This window comes from Galleria mellonella, unplaced genomic scaffold (assembly GCF_026898425.1).
Source record: "Galleria mellonella isolate WM207_F2 unplaced genomic scaffold, CSIRO_AGI_GalMel_v1 utg300, whole genome shotgun sequence".
Taxonomy (NCBI): Eukaryota; Metazoa; Arthropoda; class Insecta; order Lepidoptera; family Pyralidae; genus Galleria; species Galleria mellonella.
The window spans coordinates 632088-648087 of NW_026442068.1; the positions used below are offsets into that span (position 1 = coordinate 632088).

The 16000-nt window shown below is 33.8% G+C and overlaps 1 protein-coding gene across 1 annotated transcript in view; it reads left to right on the forward strand.

Annotated features, from left to right (window-relative positions):
* LOC113523461 (SH3 and multiple ankyrin repeat domains protein 3) overlaps positions 1 to 16000 on the forward strand; it is a 297001-nt gene that overhangs the window by 95714 nt on the left and 185287 nt on the right. The gene's annotated exons all lie outside the window — the stretch shown is intronic.

Sequence of the window (16000 nt, forward strand, 5' to 3'; positions counted from 1 at the left end):
ATAGTAATTATATTACTAAAATACTATACTCAGTTCATATTTTTATATTTTTTATACTTCAGCTTTAATACAATAGTTATGCCTTAATTTAACTTAAATCTAGGATTGCCAGATGATAATAAATCATGTATTTACATAGGTATATTTACGACTGTATGAAATTAAGTGAAATTTTTCCTCAAATATTTTACAGTAAATCCTACTAAAGTACTAGACGTAATAAAAAGTTATTTCAATTTAATCGTTTCAAATTTCAATCCAATTGTAAAATCGCATGAATATCAAGATTGTTCGAGTGGTACCCGATTGGTCCTCTTCAAAGCGCCCGCCATCTTTATCTTAGTTTCGAGAACGAATCGAGTGACACTCGAATATAATCAAGTAATTTATTAAATTAACAAATCGACGATTATCAACAAGAGAGATTTCTGTTCAATTTAGTGAACTTTTTTCAAAGAAAGAAAGACAGAAAATTTATATAGTGTTTAATTTTACAATTTTATACAAGAACAAATTTAAACTAAACAAAAAGGAAAAGAAAAGCATTAAAATGGTGTCACTTAGATACATGTGATGTTCTTTTGAACATGATGTTGATTTTCAGTGGCACTAAATTTAAGAGAGAGGGAGCACCACTTAAAACTAAACAAAAAATGAATTTGATAAAAACTGAATTGATAAGAACAAATGGTGTGCAAAATTAATGACAGAAAAAATTGTTTTAGGAGGATCTTGAGGAACTGGATCTGAAGAATTCAGATTGGTTTTGGGTTTTTGTTTTTGAGTCTTCGGGAAAATAGATTCGTAGAAATCTGTAAAGATTTGTAAAATAGACAGATATAGATAAAAAGAAAGTATTTTAAAAATACTTTCTTTTGTAGAGACATCAGCTTCTCTGAGGACTTTAAAGCACAGTTGAATGATTCACCGAAATTGGAAAGGGGTGATACTTGCTAAAAATCATTCAGATATCAATGTTTTAATTAAAATAATTTTAACTCGCCCAGAAGATAAAAGTAAACGTATTTTGTGTGCTAGTTGTAATGACAAATGAGATAGAGGTGCCCAAGCAAACGACTTTTGTACAAAGTCTCCCTCTAGTAAAAAGTGTAAAAAGAAATATAATCCTTATAAATATGGTATTAGTGTCTAATTCCTGCACATAGCTTCATATTCGGAAGGTCGTGTGCACACACAACTTTCTGTACTATTGCACAACAGTTGGTTATATACAAACTTAATATTTTTATTTAGACTCCATCCAAGAAAGCAAAACATTTCCAGAATCTTCACTGACTGCAGGGTGTTACCTCAATATTCCTAAAATGTTTGTTGCCTTAAATACAGAAACCTCATTTTGACGTCATGCATGTAGAATATTAAAGAAAATTTATCTTGACGCTCATATATGCATATAGAATATTAAACTGTAATGAAATGACTAATGACTAAATGTGATCTTTGTATGCAGTATACATGGATTGGAACGTAATATATGAAGAAGACAAACATTCATATCGCTGTTTTCTCTCTCACTCATGTATAGAGTAGGACGAAGGGTTCGAATTTTAATTTGATTTTAAACTTTCGAAGACTTGTGTGCTGTGTAGCCCTGGCATAGAATAGGCCACCCCTTCCTTTCGCGTAGGTGTTGTAAGAGGCAAAGAGGTGACTCAGTGAAATTAATCAAGAGTTGGGCAACAGCCCAACTCTTAATAAAAAATAAAAACAATAAAAATAATAATTTTTTTTTAATTACCTTTTTTTTGTCTCCACCAATTCACAATTTGTATAAAACATTTCAAGGTTGACTGGAAGAAATCCCATTTATTGGATAAGTCCGCCATTGTACTCATTGCTTTTTTAAGAACTCTGTATACTTTAAGACTTTACAATAAAGTGTTACAAACAAACAAACAAATTTTAAGAATACTTATACAACTTACAAACAGCTAAATAAATAAGGGAAAAAAAGAGAAATAGTCAAGAATGGTACCCACGGGTCAGTAAAAGAAACAAAGGTAGACGAAATAAGAGATGGGAGGATGATATTAGGAAAATAGCCAGTCCAATATGGACACGCAAAGCATAGGACAAGGCAGAATAAAAATCTTTAGAGGAGGCCTATGTCGGAAGACAAGCTGTATCCACTTAACGACCATTTATCGACATTTAATTTCAACATAAAGTATAAAAAAGAAATGTTAATTATACAATACCTACTTATACAACAATTAGTCCATTACCCTAAGGTTGTCTTAAAAAAAATGCTGTCAGCAATAAGACCGCCTTACTGTACTTTTTTCTATACTACAGAGGTGGCAAACAAGCATACGGCCCACCTGATGGTAAACGGTTACCGTAGCCTATGAACGCCTGAAATCCCAGAGATATTACACGCGCGTTGCCGACCCTGAAGAAACCTCTTTACCCCCCTTTTGAAGAACCCCATGCTGTAGTCTCTTGGGAAAACCACGGCAGGGAGCTCATTCCGTAACCTGAGTGTTCGTGGGAGAAAACATCTCTGAAATCGCGTTGTACGCGACCATTTACAATTGTATCGTTGCATTTATTTATTGCCTTGCTTGTTCCCTATATTGTATAATGCAAATAAAGTATACTCATTCATTCATTCAAAAATTAGTTTTAGTCACATTTTTACGTAGTATCTTTATAATTATATAAAATTAATACTGTATTAAGGACTTTTTTATTTCATTTTTATTTATTTATTTATAGCATTTGTTCCGAGCGTGATAAATGATGTCCTAGTCAAACATGCGAAAGATAGCAAGTGTAAAATAGCGGGACTTTAGGGCCCCAAGCATACAAAAAAGCTTAATGGGGACATTGATGGAACCTCCCGATTTATCACCATCAATCAATACCCTCTTGCATGAGCCAATAAATCCCCTCTGTGAGGTCGTCTTTACATCTATTATTGTTAGTTTCTACTGCAGTAATCGCATTGAAATTAATGTATTGTATTAAATACATAAGAAAATAACAAAAAAGATACTACGGTTTCTGCATCAGAGAGTTTTTTTTTTAGATATTTGTTTATTTTTATAAATTAACATTATTTAAAAAAAATCTATCACTACTATATAGATAGAACTATCACGAGACCAAACCCTATCGAATGCAAAATTAATCATCAAAATCGGTTTATAATTAGAGAAAATATCGAGTAATATATAGACAAAAATACAAAGATACTCCCCTAGACATAATATAAACGAATCTGTTGATAGAATTATTATAGTTAGCGAATCCATGAGATAGAATGAGATGGCGACCTGCGCCATCTTGTTCTTCCTTCCATATTGATAGATTTGTACCTTGACCTTGTCTATGGAAAACGGCCAGTAATTGAGATTCTTACTTATTTGTTGTATGTTGCAACAGCTCTTATCCCTCCACTGCTGAACAAAAGCCCCCCCCTTGGGGAGTTTTGCCATGCTTGGCAGGCGAATTGGCAACTGCAGTTAGGCCTTTGATGATGTTTTAAAATGGAAGCTGCTGCCCATCCCTTCATCATAAGCTCTCTTAGTTACCTCTTACGACTCCCTCAGGAAAGAAAGGGGTGGCCCACTCAATGCTGGGACCTACAGCATTCTACTTGTTTAATGTCATTTAATAGTGGTTCTTTTTTATATTAAAACTCTTATAAATACGAAATTATGGCTTCCGCATGGACACAGTCACGGTGAACAACTAGTATTTTAATAAAGATACTTAAAAATAAATATTGGGTAAAAACTCTTATCTTACTCTCTGTCATAAGAACAAACATAAGTCATGAATGGCCGCTTTTATATACGTGTGAATGGCCTATAAATAGAGCAACTAACAAGAAATTAGTATCCGTTTATACACAATATAGATATTACAATAACAAAATAAAAAAAAAAAAACATATCCACATAAAGCGACCACATAATAAGAGAGTAAACTATGGCGGTGGTACTGATGCAATTGTTATTATCGATAAAACCGACCTCACTCGATTCTGGATTCGATAATCTACCAATCGTTCCATTGCGGTTCGGAGATCGGTCCTAACGGTACTCGGACATTGGCATAGAAAAGTTTCACAGATAGTAAGTACGTCGTAAGAACCCTTTTTTGTCAATAACAAATGTTACTCTCAGAGACATTTATTTGAATATTTTGCCAAAACTATATTGAATTCACGATATCAGCTTGTACTATAAGAGCACTACCAGTATTTTAAATAAAAATACTGTCTTATACGCAATTAATATAAAAAATTGTTATGACATCTATCAAAAACGTATTTAATATATCCATTAAATAGCCATTTAGGTAATTGGTAATTATTTTAATGAAACAGGTTATTTGATTAGAATTATTTTGTTTAATTCCACTGTCATTAGTATGTATGTGACCGCTAACACTCAAAGATTGATCACCATTAGTACTATCATTAAATTCTACAAACTTACATGTTAGCCGTCAATCTCCGACTGTCATTTCGTTCATGCACGTTTTGCGAGACGTGTTTCACCAAGGAGGCGTATTCGGGTAAATTGTTAGATCACTGCTCGAAGCCTAGTGTTAACCGTTCGGCATTCTAACTATGAAAATAGTATTAAAGTCACTATATATACTAATTATATACTACAGTCTTGACATTTTTGTTCTTAGCAATACTACATCTAACTATACTAATTCAATGTAAAAATATATAAAATTATTAGCTGTATCACGTGAATTCACCCGTGTAAATCAATATATAAAGTACCCTGCTAGTGTGTTAAGTTAGCATATAACCCATCCGTGTGCTAAATTTCATTCAAATCCGTTTAGTAGTTTTTGCGTGAAAGAATAACTATTTATTTATATTAATAGGTTTAATAATTTTTTTTTTTTTTAATTTTTAATGTAGCTGTGAAAATTTAATACGAAAATTTACATTGCACGAGAATTACCGAACTAATACGACATCGTAACTTACAAGAAAGAAAGAAATTCATTTTTAAAAGGCCGACGACAACACACCTGCTATTCCTCTAGTGTGGGGGAAAGGGATTTTTAGTAATGAGATTTGACAGCCCCCTATTAGATCGACCATAATCATAGTGGTTAATTCTTGTTCAATTGGTCACTATGGGCTAACTAACCTGCCTTCATCCTCAGCTGTCAGCCTTCACTGGTACCCTGTCAGCGTATACCGACAGCCCAAGGGGGATAACCATTCTGTCTTCACCCATTAAAAAATCTGCTGGTGTTGCGGGCAGTATTTGACTAAATGGTAAGTGACTACACCATCAAGTGAGCCACATGCTTGTTTTCTCCCTGTCTTATAAAAAATTGTGACTTTTGTAAATTATTCGATTTGAGGTAGGAAAATAAGACGAAGCTTTATTTATAGTAATAATATCTTTCAAACTAAATATATATTACTTGCACACCATAAAAATACGTAACTGAATATAGTGATTCTGTTCATTTAATATTTAATTCAAAAAATATTATTCTTTCTTCCATTCGTTCATATCGATTCTAAAGAACTCGACTAAAAATAGAGTAATATTATCGAAAACGTATATTCGTGTTCAATACTCTGCCTACGAGCAATGATAAAAAACTGTTAACAAGAATTTACTCTATGCCTTAGTCAAACCATCCGTCGGATGGATAACTGTACCCGGTTACACAAAGTCATGTCTCCGGCGGGCGTGATAAGCCGAAACAGGCACGCGGCGGAAGATTAACGCGGAGCACTGATAACGACACCCGTCACAGAATATCGATTAAATAGAATCGACTAACGAGCGAATAATTATCGACTAAAATATCGATTTAAATGGCAAAACTTATAACTTGTAAAGTAGTGCCTGCTTCTTATTCTCTGGGACTATTGATAGAATAGTAAAATTATGTAACTCATAATGTTATTATAATAATATTATTAGTTCTTATTCTATCAATGGATAAATAAATATAAAGATTAACGCGGAGTACTAATAACGACACTCGTTATAGAATATCGATTAAATAGAATCAGTAGAATCGACTAATGAAAGAAAAATCATCGTCTAAAAATATCAATTTAAATGACAGTTCGTAACTCTATGGTTCCTACTACTGTAAAAATTTATTCCCTGATACACTTCACATTAAATTTTATAATTCAAAAATAAAAAAAAAAATCTGATGCCTCCCAAGGAGACGAATCGGCAGGGTATAAAATAAGAGCTGCGGTGTTATGGTTATTAGTCTTTTCATTTAAGAGTTTCCTCTTGTCGGTGCAACTAATTCAGGCATCTTTCTCCAGCCAGCTCTATCCCAGGCCATATCCTTTATCTCCCTATACGACATGACGCCTAATGTTTCCTTTATCTGTCCCATGTAGTTAATCCTCGGTCTTCCTCTTCCTCTTTTGCTCTCTATCTTTCCTTCTACTATACTCTTAAAAAAATCGTCATGTCATATAAGGTGGCCCAGCATTTTGCCTCTTCTATTCTTTTGGTTATTGGTAATCGGTTTATTTTAGTTGACTTTAACTTTTCCATTTACTTTAATTCCGTGACCGAACTCAGTTCACCGGTGATATAATTTTAACTTGCCCGAGTTATTATCACCACGTTATCTATTTCTGCCGTAAACCTGTAATGTGTGTGTCGTTGTTTTCATCTAAATAACCAGTTAAATCTCCAACGAAACAGCCATTGGATAACACAGTCTTCAGACGTGGCGTGGGCAGCACAGTATATTCTGTGTTACTCATGGTATTCTTCTATATATAATACTCTGCAATCCAAGTATCACAAAATCGAATCCCAGTCTCAAAATTTTTTATTTCATATTCGGATCATTTAAAAATAAATTTCTTGACAATTAGTTAAAACGTTAAGGAACCAAAAAATAACAAATAAAACAATTCACATTAATAAGGAATTATAGCGGTGTTTTCAATCACCTGTAAGTTAGTAAAAAAAATTGGAAAAATCTAAAAATATTTTAATTAAAACGTACACCTAAAAAGAATAAAATTACAAACGATGAGAGGGTTTTTAATAAAGTTAAAATATTATTGAAACATGATGAATTAAAAAAAAGTTGCAATGATGTCGTTCCCGCTAGGAATGTTTAGATGTTAAGTATTCGAAACACGTAAAGAGATGCCAACATGTCGTCGGGTAAGCACCTAAATAAACATACGGAACAATCATTTCTAATGTATCTACAGTACACGACCTCTATTGAGAAAGACGTTCGAAACGAACGAAACAAATTGATAAAATAAATAAGCCTACCGATTTAATTGATTTGATAAAGGCAATGCAATAATGAAAACAAATATTCGTACATTTTGTGTCTCACAAAAAAACTTACTTCAGTTGTGACAAAACCAGTTAAAACTACTTAACATATTTCGATAAAATTTCTATAGGATCAATCTATAAGGATATATATTTTTTCCAACATAAACGGCCCATCTGATTTTGATAAACGTTCATGGACATACAGAATATACTGTTTCGCCCATGATACCACTCATCTATAAGTTATATCCTTTCAGATACAAACACAAAAAACAAAAAAATTTTTTCAAATCGGTTTAGAACTGATGCAGTTATGAGATACAAACAAAAAAATGCGAGCAATTTCGTCATAACGTCAGTACGTCCTTCTTTTTGAAGGCGGATAAAAAATAACGAATTCAATCGTAACTAAACACCATTGGACGTCATGATGTTTCGTAGACACATTGGATTAGAAAGAAGAAAAAATATATGTAGAAAATAATGTACCCTAGTAGATCGATCTCCATGCGGTCCCAGTGGAAACCATTTGAAAGAAAGAAAGAAATAATTTTTAATCAAATAAACTTAAATTTAAGCATTTTTGAATAGCCATTTTTATATGATTTTATCGCCCATTCGGAATACAATATCAGAAGAAAAAAATCAGGAAAAAAACTAAGCTGTTGCTTATTTCAAGCACTTAAATTTAAAAAAAAATATAAATTTACGTGAATAAAGTCTACAAAGCAGTTGGGGGAAGGGATTTTTTACTCATGGTAATTGTTCCACTGTTCAGAAAATAAAACTTCCCATTAAGAGCGTAATATTACTAGACTGGCCAAGTAGCATGATATAGTATTTTTCGAAGCATTTTTAATTACTGTTATATTACATTTTAAATGCACTATCGAGACTTAATGCGATAAAAAATTTTTGCAGCTAAATAGTACTTACATACCTGCTTCTTTTTTGCCAACGTTTCAACGTGGATTGTACCACGATAGTGAATTTAAAATATGTGTGAACAATACAAAAGTTTAAAATTAACTACTGTTGTTACATTACTTTCATATTTTTTATTTAATTTAATCTATACGTTAATAAGAAAAAATATTACTTTATTTTTTATTGAAACTGTAAAAGAGACTGTACAACTGAATACTTCATCTTATTTATTTACCTTCAGGCAATGTGTGTTTAAGACAAGAGTTCATATGGGCTTTATGTTTTTGTCGAATTCAAATCCTCTAAGGAATCAATAATATTATTAAATATTTTGTTCTACAAAAGTCGTCTTTAGTCGTGACCAAATTGGTAAGCTATCAACTTCAACATGGAAATAAGCTTTATCGATTGTAAAAAGGATCGTTAAAATTAAAATGTTACTAAAACAGAAAAAGTAATGGAATACCACTTGAATTTGTTTTATTATACTCAATGAAAAATTCCTTTAGTTAAAAATGTTAAACAAATTCTGTATTTTTTGTTCCAGGTAATTTTTAACAACAAAGCAGATAGATAAAACCTTTATACAGCATAAGCTTATCTATGGTCAAATCGCAGTAAGAATGAGTAATAGTTTGTTGGTTTGTATAAACTTTATTTATAAATATGTGTCAATAATGCGAACTTAGTTTACTGTTTATAACCTATATTGTACACTCCTAAGTAGGGGCTGTATTGTAACTATATATATATATATATATATATATATATATATATATATATATATATATATATATATATATATATATATATATATATATATATATAAAGTATGGAAAGTGGTAACCGTTGCCTATAGACATGAGCAGTACCATAAACATTACACAGTATACTGTTTCGCCCATGATACCCCCCATGCGTTGCCATTCCTGAGGACTCAGTTGTTTTTCCTACAGTAAATTACAATATGTATATATTATTATCATGTTAAGTGAATCGTAATTCTTAATGAGAATAAATATTTAAAACCTTAATATGGAACTAAATATGATAATGAAATAAAAATATTAATATGGAACTTTTAAAAATAGATTAATTAAAATCAACTCACAATTGTCAAAGAAATCACTTAACAGACATCAAAAATAGACAAATTGCGAACCGTCTCCAATTTGGTGTACTCGTAAATTAAAAATAAGAAGAATTTCTTAATGGGGAACTTAAGGATTTATACACGAATTAATTGCTGTAAAATTGTGCAAAGAATCCTCGCTGAGTAGGCAAGAATCTATATTTAGAACAACCTTTCTATTCGCTCTAAATTTCTTAGGAAAATTTAATCTAAAAATGTTTGCTGTATTAAACCATATAATACGACCTTATCATGTACAAACTGGTAATAATTCTCTATATTTTTATTTTATTTATTTATTTATTTCCAGACAACTGGGATCCATTCTTGTTAGTAAGTGTACTTAAAAACTATGTTAATACTTAATTTTTTTAGTCCTTCGAGAGCATTTTCACGAGAGAACTATCCAATTTATTAACAAACATGTTAACAAACATGTTCAGGATACTGTTGCTACTCCCGCGTATTCGACGTAAAAACGAAGCTGTCTTTTTTCGCCAGACTGCGTCAAAACAATCTGTGCGAGCGGCGGCAAACATCGCTGATAGCGCGGAAGGATACTGAAGATTAGATAGGCACATAAATTATAATAACCGCGAATATCATAGCTAAAAGTTTTTTTTACTTTTAATCGCGCAAATTAAATAGTCTCTAAAACGCCTCTCCATATCTACATCGTCTCTATGGTATTTATTTAAATTGATGAAGGAACACTATCCAACATAAAAGGTATATATGTTGGACATTTATCTACCTTAAAGACCACTTCAATACATTGTATATTGTGAAATAGCATTCGCACACAGCGAGCAGTTTTCTTAATTGTCATCAGTTTGAGGTTATTAACACAAACGCCGTCCACGTAACAGCCAACGCGCATCTGAGTCGCTCGATCAGTGAATCCATGTATAGGTTAAAAAGTAAAGGTGAGTTTACCCTCCCTGTCTCACCCCACTCTCCAGTCTGTATTCCGAGACATCTGCCCATCTCACACGATTCTCCTGTTCAAGGTACCAATATTTAAAAAGAAATCAACTCTGGAGGCAGCCCGTATCATTTAATTTCGCCATAAAACGTCATACGACACCATATCTTTTTAGAAAACAGGCATAAACTGGAGTCTGTCTGTCAGTATAATATTTGACAGTGTGCTTTAAACTAAATATAGCAGTCTCGGTAGACAACCGAAAACCAAACTGTCCTATGAAGTTTATATGATTATGTATATATCAGCACACTATCAAACACCTTGGCTATAATAGTTGCCAAGGAAATGGGTCTATAATTTGATTTATCTGACATATCTCCCGTCTTGCTCTTGACAATGGGTATCACCAGAGTCGACATCAAATCTGGAGGCAAATACGAGTGACTCACACATACATTGAATAGCATTGCGAGTACCCGTGGAAGATGAGAGCCAGCATGTCTCAGGTGCTCAATGCTGAGGTGGTCGTGCCCCGGTGATTTACCTTTCTTCAATTGCATACTCAATGTCTTTGGTTACAATTTTCGTTGACACTGTATATTGACCACTAACATTGAGACGATGAGAGACGAGACGATGGTCCCAAAGGCGATGCACTGTAAAATGTTCCTTAAATATTTTAGCAATATGTGCAGGCCTGGAAGCGCCATCATAACTCACCGGAGTGCCAGGCTTAACATTCAGCTTGTTGTGGCTTTCCAGAATCTCTTAAAGTCACCTCCAGAGTGATGCGTGGCTATTTGGTCCATTCTGATTTGTTCCTGATGGCGCTGACACCATCTCAGTCTACCCTTAAATATCTTACGTGACTCGATCATACGTTCATAGAAGCCCACTGGAAGGTTTTCCAAAGAATAACCACTCACTAAAATGTCGCCTGGCACTCAAATGAGCCTCGCTCACATGCCTATTCCAACCTGCCAAAGTACGTTTATCACCCATTTTGTTACACATATTTAAATTAATATTATTTATGTAAGTATTAGTAGCAGCTTGGCATAGTATGTTTACAATATTTTTATATATATTATTTATAATATATCTGTGGTTTATATGATCACAATATTTACCATAACATTCCTTAAACTCGCATGGCACTTCTATGTTTTTTAACTCGGTATTACATTCATCGCGATAGGCATTAATTTGTTCCCTTTCACCCCACTTTATTTTATTGTTAACAGGAGTTTTCAATGTGATTTTTTTCTTAATTACATTAAAATTACATAAGTACTAAGGGGAAGTGGTCCACCAATAAACATCATATTTTACAAATATTTATGAATACACGGTGAAAATATAATACAATGGTCTAGCCACCTACTGCATCCATGGACTTCACTTAGAAATGTGAAAGTATCGGACGCTAAAGTTAACTTATGAATATCTGCACACTCCCAATCCTGTTCCAGAGCAAAGTCCAAAAGTTCGTTACAAAAACGCTCACCCGGATGCGCATTGAAATCTCCCAGAATAAAAACCGACTCAACATTATTTTCTTCGATAATAGCACTTATAATGCTCAAGCAATCCGTAAATTCCGTAAATTTTCGGTACAGTCAGTCGGCATATAAACACTGATAATTAACACAGACCGATCATTTGTATCAATACGAATTGCCGATATGCGCGGATTTACACACGGTACCACAGAGACATACTGAAACACCGACCTACGCGCAATGCGACTCCGCCGTATGGTCTCCCTTTGAGGATACCTAAACTCGTGTAGTTATATCAAAGTCTTTATGTATATTCTCCAAATATGATAGTTCACAAGGTAAAAGCCAGGTTTCCTGTAGTGCAATAATATCCGCAGATTCACACAGCCGTCTTATACCCTCCACGGATCTTTTTACATTTTTACAATTGTATGAAATTAGAGTTGTATCAAACATTAACAATGGAAGTATTTCTTATCTGCTTGTCGCTAGTCGCGATAGTATTCTTATAAGGCATAAAACGGCGGCATGTCACACCGTCGGGCCAAATTTCATCGTTTAAAAATAATGAGTTTATGCTTCGCCACCATAATTTTGTACGCATTATAGCCACGCTCAGTTTTCATTTTAATTTTCTGAAGGAAAACAGTTTCCCTTGTTTTCAGCAGAATATAATCCATAATATCTTCTTCTGAGGTATCCTTATGAACGTTTGATACAAATAATGGTATTTTTAAATCGGCTGGTTTAAATCTATCTTTAGGATTTATTTTAGCTTTTCCTCTAATACTTTCGATTCTGTTTCTATGTTTTTTCGCTGTACCTGAACCCATTTTTCAGGTGTTTTTTCAGGTTTCCATTTTTCTTTAACAATTCCTGCCATCGACTTATCGTTCTCACTCATGCACACACTACTAACAGGATTCGCTACGGTGTGAGCAGCGGTGCCGGCAGTCAGCTGTTTGGTTATTGTAAACATGACTGGCTGCCGAGAGTCCGATCCCGTCGATGCCGTAGTAACACCCGCTGTCTGCGTGTGTGATTCACGTATTTGCGATATTCGATGAGGTGAATTAACTACATTTGTAGGTACAAATGAGATATCGCTAGTTTGTGATTGCGGCGACGTATTTATTTTATCCTGCGAGTGTGATCGTAAGACAGACTGTTGAAAAACATCTTTTTTCTCTGGTGTACTATTTTTTGCGGGTGTACGTGAAACATTTAAAAACCCGGCCGGTCCGCTATCCAACAAATACGCGCCTCGTTTATTGTTTACATTGTCACAATTTACTAATGATGCGTATTTCATGTTATTTAATTCAATTTTTAAATTATTTAACCGCTCATTCGTAACATAGGTGTCCTTTATCTGTTTGACATCTGATTGTAATACGATTATGTCCTTTAACAACCTAGTGGCATCTATGTGATCAAAAGTTACAGGCGGCAGTTTTTGTAATTCTTTTGCCACAAAAATAGGTGTTTTATCCGGATCTGTATTCTTAAGTACGCATATAATGTCTTCTGTTTCCTTTTGTTCCCTATTTTTACGTCTTGAAATATTTTTGACGGTAGTTGAAATCGACGAAAACAACAACTCTTTTGCATTATTTATTTCTAAGGTTGAGAATCCACCCACAATGAGGCGTATTAAACTTTCTTCGTCCATCACGTCAATTTTATTTTGCACGAAACATAGTAGCTCGTTTATAACGATATTACACTGTGTACACTTTACAATATCCGTAGACATCTTTATTTCTGCACCCGATCACTTACGCGTTCGTAGGTAGACTGACTCTATAACAGCGGTTCCCAAACTTTTTTAGTTCGCGGCGCACTTACAGGTTTAATATTTTGTCGAGGCACTGTAGTCGTTAGTATTCGAAAGAAGATACAAGGATACTAGATAGATAGGCACAAAAATTAAAATAATCGCAATATAAAGCTGAATTTTTACAACTTTTTTACTCTTTCTAAACGCCGCAATCTCTATTTATTTATGTATTGAAGGACAACTAACAAAGCATTCATTTATCTACCTTCTCTACTTCAATAACTTCAAATTGTGCATATTATTCCCATGCAGAGACAGTTTCCAATTGTTCAGTTTACAGTGATCGACGCATCCAGCGTGCGCGATGTAAATTGTTTATTTGGTAACCGTGTTTACCTAAACTTTATTTTCAGGCAATGGTTAAGAAGAGCGTATCACAACGCCCTCTATTCTTTTTACAGCGCACCAGAGGCCGTGGCGTACACTTTGGGAACCACTACTCTATAAGTATCTAAACTACGTCTTAGTCAATACATGAGATCATCTTTAATGACCTCACAAGCTTATTATAATAACAAGAATAATAGTATCTAGAAACTAGAATTATTAAATTGGTGATAATGGACTGGTAAATATGCCTGCGCTACCGGTACACGATGGTTAGCCATCACTAAGTGTGATAGATGCATATAAGCAGGTCAGGTTATGTTTTAATATCAAAATATAATCTGCACCAATTTAAGGCAAATATAAATAGGCTATTACGTAGTACTTAATACACCAATATATGCATACTCATATACACATATGTATTATTTATTTGCGTTTATCTTTTTAGTATATTATAAGGATTTAATTATTATTATGATTATATGTAAGTCTATTTTATTTATATTGTTTATACTGTGTTTAAATTGATTCTTACCCATTTTTTCTCTCATATTTTAGTCTTATTACTTTTCTGTCACACCTTTAACAGATTCTCTCCATCCGTTGTCTGGGAGGGATGTGTTAGCGATGGGCATGCCTGCTGTTGCCTCTTTAATATGCTTTTATGTAACTAGATTATAATTTGGGTATTCATTTTGTGAGTGCTTGAAACTGATAGAAATTAAGTGACTACCCTTCTTCTAAATGTATAACGAACGCACACTATGTATTTGATCTATATTTCTTTCTTTTTTATTATTTTTTTTTATTTCGCGGCTCACTTTTGGCCACAACAGAATATCAGTGTTTTGCTCTTTTAGGGCAAAGCAAAAAGCTGAGTTGTGGCCATTTTGCATTACTGTGGCACACGCATGAAGAAAAAAAAATTATTATGCATTCTGATTTTGTTTTTGGTTTTTTTTTTTTTTTAATCTTTTGTACATGTATCTTTTTTATCTTTTTTCACATTGCTTTTGTGTCTTTTGTTTGTGTGCTGTAAGTTATGCAAATAAATTATCTATCTATCTATCTATCTATCTATTCGTGGGTTCCACGAGCCCCATCGCTCGCCATCAGGTAAGATCGTGATCAATCTCGGGACCCTTCAATAGTAGAATTTAGAATCAGAAACCACGTCCCAGGCATTGCAGGCATTTATAGACTACGGTAACCGCTTACCATCAGATGGGCTGTATACTTATTTGCCACCTCAATAGTATACAAAATTTGTAAAAAATAAAAAAGTCAATTCGAAGTGTCGAATTAGTAGTGTCAAATTCGTCAATCGTAGTCTCCAGGGGGCACCGCACGGAGGTCGACCAGAAAGGGGCAACACCAGGGGTGTCACGCGCGCGTTGCCGACCCTTAATAAACCTTATTATATCCTTTTGTACAACCTTTTGCAGTCTCTAGAGGGAACCTTTCATTTTGATTAATTTAAAATCCACCTTTATGCAAAGGATAGCAAACCGGAAAGGAGGAGGGGAAAGGGATTGTTAGTAATAAAAAATATAAGCCCTTTTACTAGCAATATGACCTAGATTAACCTCCACGCAGTCCTCCTGGAAACCATCTTAAAGAAAGAAAAAAAATGTAATTCAAGTAAACTTAGCTTTAAGTATAGTATTTTTTTTTTCATTATTTTACCTCCCATCAGGTTATTTCCTGGTGAATTAGTCGTAATGGGCTAATTGACCTGGTTTCATCCACATTTATCATCCCTTACTGGTGCTCCGCAAGTGTATACTGATAGCGCAGGCAGGGTTCCATCCCATTTCTATGTTTTATAACAGACGATAAATAATGGAATTCTTTAGGTAAACTATAATAAATTTATCTGAATGATCTCGACTTTTTTTTACAACACAGGAGCAAATGAGCATGCGGCTCACCTGATGTAAGTAAGTGACTACCACCACCCATGATCAACATCAGAGACATTGCAGGTGCAATAGGAAATATGCTCTTTTCTTGATGGTTATGATGTCATGTCGGTTCGGAAATACT